The sequence below is a fragment of the Rattus rattus genome, chromosome 8 (genome assembly GCF_011064425.1).
Source record: "Rattus rattus isolate New Zealand chromosome 8, Rrattus_CSIRO_v1, whole genome shotgun sequence".
Classification (NCBI taxonomy): domain Eukaryota; kingdom Metazoa; phylum Chordata; class Mammalia; order Rodentia; family Muridae; genus Rattus; species Rattus rattus.
In genome coordinates, this window is record NC_046161.1 from 20,827,519 (window position 1) to 20,831,933 (window position 4,415).

Sequence of the window (4,415 nt, forward strand, 5' to 3'; positions counted from 1 at the left end):
CCCGATTTCTGTCCTTTAAAGCTTAAACAACCAAAGAACTCAAGGTGTCTTTAAGCTACTTCTGATAGGAAGGAGGTGAGCCTGGGAGAAATTGGGAGGAGGTGGGGGGATTAATAAGATTCAAATTTGTTCTATCAAATTTGCAAAGACTTAAGATACTATTTTAAAAAGTCTTCTGAGACTTACCTAGTCATGGGACTCTTTGACCTAGTAAAAAGGAAGTGAGGAAAGCGGGTTGGAGGATAGAAGAGACAATGAGATTGTGGAGGGAGGGTCTAACATTTAAACGCGGCGGACAGCTGACTGGACACCGCAGCAGCGGAGCTCCAGCATCCTTTAGCTACCTATCTGGGGAGACCCAGAACTCACGCTTCGGCTTCCCAGAAGGTTCGTCTTTAATTTCCAAGGTTGCAGTTCTCCTGACATGATCCGCAGCATCCTCTTCCCCAACCCGGCTGTGGATGAAGCTGGGGCTGGACTGGATCCAGCAGCTGGGGCAGCCCTGGCCATCGTGTATCTGAGCCCTAGGCTCTAGTATGGCCGCTGTGGTTGCCTGGTTCGAGCTAGGCGGGTGCCACTCCCGGGAGCCTTCTCCCAGTTGCCACAATGTTCAGCTGGCTGGGTAACGATGATCGCCGATGATCGCCGATGATCACCGCAAGAAGGACCCTGAGGTCTTCCAGACTGTGAGCGAGGAGCTCAAGAAACTCTACAAGACCAAGCTGCTGCCTCTGGAAGAGTATTACCGCTTCCACGAGTTCTACTCGCCGGCCCTGGAGGATGCCGATTTCGACAACAAGCCCATGGTCCTGTTGGTGGGCCAATACTCTACCGGAAAGACCACCTTCATCAGGTACCTGCTGGAACAGGATTTTCCAGGCATGCGGATTGGACCTGAGTCAACCACTGTTTCCTTCATAGCAGTGATACAGGGAGATGTGGAGGGGATCATCCCTGGGAACGCCCTGGTGGTGGATCCGAAGAAACCCTTCAGAAAGCTCAACGCCTTCGGCAATGCCTTCCTGAATAGGTTTGTGTGTGCCCAGCTGCCCAATGCTGTTCTAGAAAGTGTCAAGTGTCATCGACATACCGGGGATCCTCTCTGGTGAGAAGCAGGGGATCAGCTGAGGGTATGCTGCTGTCCTCGAATGGTTTGCTGAGCGGGTGGACTGAATCATCCTGCTCTTTGACGCCCACAAGCTGGACATCTCTGATGAGTTCTCAGAAGTCATCAAGGCTCTCGAGAACCATGAGGACAAGATGCGAGTGGTATTGAACAAGGCTGGCCAGATTGAGACCCAGCAGCTGATGCGGGTGTATGGGGCCCTCATGTGCTCCCTGGGGAAGATGGTGAACACGGTGATCCGGGTCTACACTGGCTCCTTCTGGTCCCACCTTCTCCTCATTCCTGACAACCGGAAGCTCTTTGAAGTTGAAGAGTAAGACGTGTTCAGACACATTCAGAGTCTACCCTGTAATGCTGCTCTTCGAAAGCTCAATGATCTCATCAAGAGAGCCCGCTGGACAAGGTCCATGTCTATATCATCAGCTCCCTGAAGAGGGAGATGCCCTCAGTGTTTGGGAAGGACACCAAAAAGAGATGGTGAACAACCTGGCTGAGATCTATGGCAGGATTGAGCGAGAATACCAGATCTCCCCTGGTGACTTCCCAAACCTGAAGAGGATGCAGGACCAGCTGCAGGCCCAGGACTTCAGCAAATTCCAACCACTGAAGAGCAAGCTGCTAGAAGTGGTCGATGACATGCTGGCCCATGATGTTGTCCAGCTCATGGTGCTGGTGCACCAGGAAGAGACCCAGCAGCCTGTCCAGATGGTGAAGGGCAGAGCATTTGAGGGAACCCTTCAAGGGCCCTTCGGGCATGGCTATGGAGAGGGAGCTGGGGAGGGCATTGATGATGCTGAGTGGGTGGTGGCCCGGGACAAGCCTATGTATGATGAAATCTTCTACACCTTATCCCCAGTGGATGGCAGGATCACGGGTGCCAATGCCAAAAAGAAGATGGTGTGCTCCAAGTTGCCTAACAGCGTCCTGGGGGAAGATCTGGAAGCTAGCTGACATTGACAAGGATGGCATGTTGGATGACGAGGAGTTTGCCCTGGCCAACCACCTTGTCAAAGTCAAGCTAGAGGGGCATGAGCTGCCCAATGAGCTGCCTGCCCACCTCCTCCCTCCATCTAAGAGGAAAGTAGCGGAGTGAGAGAGCCAGGCAAGTTCAGACAGACAGTGTCAATAGAGAGGATAGACGTGATGACCACACACACACACACACACACACACACACACACACATACACACACAACTGGACAGTCACACTATAAATGAGAAGGGTTCGTCTTTGTTTGAGCACCTCTCCAAGTCCCCAGGGTTGGTAGAAGGGCGCTTTACCTCCTCTGTCTTAGGATCTAGGCCTGTGTCCAAACTTTCCCTTCATCTCCCTCCCATTCCCCCAAAGACATGAGGCAATTAACACAGATGGCCCACCTACCCTATCCCCAGTGCCTTCACATCTAGGCCCTGAGCAGATGGGAAAGGCTTTCTGTGGAATAGACAATTCGCTTTATTTTCTATGCTTTTATTTTTTCCTCTGTGGCTTCCTAAGTAAAGATTTACTCAGGGGCTGGGAGCTGGGAGGGAAAGGAGAAGCTAAGTGAGGATGGTCAAACTGAGAAACCTCCGTAGGGCACTGCACCCACACTTGAAAAGACACTGGCCTATGTTCTCTGTGGTTCTCTAAACCTAAGACTCTCTGTCTTCCTCAGTAAACTTGCACCTTGAATTCTGCCTGCTGCTTTATGTCAAAGACTCCCAAATCGGAAAAGAGAAAGAATGATTTGATAGGAAAGCACAAGGAAGCTGCCCTGTGGTGTTCATGAACAGGGCATGTACAGTTCATGGTTTATTGCCCTCCCCGCTCCCCGCCCCAGCCTAGCATCTCTGGATGCTAAGTTTCTTTATACAGACCAAGCCATTCCTGTGTGGCAAGAGCAGGGCTAGGCACAAATCCAGAACTTGAGACCCTTCTATTTGTCCCCGTTCTCTCGTGAATGAAAGAGCCCAGTATTGCTACCTGGTGACAAAGCACAGGACAGTCTGAACACACAACCTCTCACACAGCCTTCCAGAGCATCCGGGCAAGAAAGGGAGGCTCACCAGCCTTGGGTGGGCCATCAATCTGGCCATCTGTCACCTTGTAGAAGGAAACCGTGCCTTCTGGGCTGCTCCTCATGTTCACAACATCACAGAAGTACAACCAAGCCATGAGGAGAGTGGGCTGGCCTGCTAGATGTTGTCTGTGCCTATTCCTGCTCAGCCTCCCAATTATTAACCTAAACCATCCCAGCTCTAATTCAGCCACAGCTTTTACAAAGCAGGACTCCATGCTAATTCACAGAAGGCCATCTTGAGAGGACTGGAACCGTGTTCTCTACAGTGTTCCAGTGGTCTCCCCCTGGCTTGCTCCATGGCCACTGACACAGTAGCTGTCAGCTGCACTCCTACTGTGATGGAAAACAAAACAAGTATAATTATTATGTATTTATGTTCAGACAATAGAGATTGTTCTGTGCATCTAGAAAACAAAAGATTGTGGAGGGAGAAGTGAAGGACTGAAGAAACGATGGACCCCAAAGGGCTGAACCATATCTTCCTGGCAAGTATAACCTGATGGCTACAAAGGAATTCAGGAATGGAGGCACACAGCCTTCTGGGTGCTTCTGAGAACTAACTGTTGATGTAGAAGCAAGACCCTGAAGTGTAGAGATGTGAAGCAAACTGCCTCGGACGGAGTTGGTGGCCAGAAAGGGACAGAGCCCAAGTCAGAATCCTAGGGCTGCTTGTCCCCCAAGCCCAGCTTCCTCCACTGTTTCATTTCTTCCTCTCTCTACCTTAGAGTGGAGGGAGGACAGGTACGAAGTGGGAGAGAAAGGCTGGTAGAGAAGTAAGAAAGGCTGTCCCAGAATGGCTCCTGAGAACCGATTGCCGTGAGATAGTCTGCTATCTCCTAGAGAGAGGCTGAGATAGAGGAAGAAGAAAGGCCAGTCAGAGGGAACTCTGACAAGCTCTGTTCACTCCCGCCACACTGCTTATGAACGTGTATCGCTGTTACACTTTTAGAGCCCAAGAACGATGTGCTCAGGGCAAAGTACTCTCCTGAGTCTATTCTCAAGCTCCTATTTCCGGTACACAGCAAAATGTTCTGCTGAGAAAGTAGCTACTGTGTGCTTGTTCTGTACAAAACATTTGCCTGTCTCTGGCATTAATTATTAATCAGGACAGGTCACTATCCTGAATCCAGTCTCAGTTTGAATTTAAATTTTAAATTATTTCTATCCAGATTTTAAGGAGCACAAGGAAAACATCCAGGTTCACTGCATCAGGGTTGGTCAGAGAGTGC

The 4,415-nt window shown here is 50.4% G+C and overlaps 1 pseudogene across 1 annotated transcript; it reads left to right on the top strand.

Moving 5' to 3' along the window:
* The first annotated feature begins 606 nt into the window (after window positions 1–606).
* LOC116906769 lies at window positions 607–2,795 on the top strand (annotated as a pseudogene). The gene has a single exon (XR_004388769.1). The product of XR_004388769.1 is annotated as an EH domain-containing protein 3-like (transcript).
* The last annotated feature ends 1,620 nt before the right edge of the window (window positions 2,796–4,415 follow it).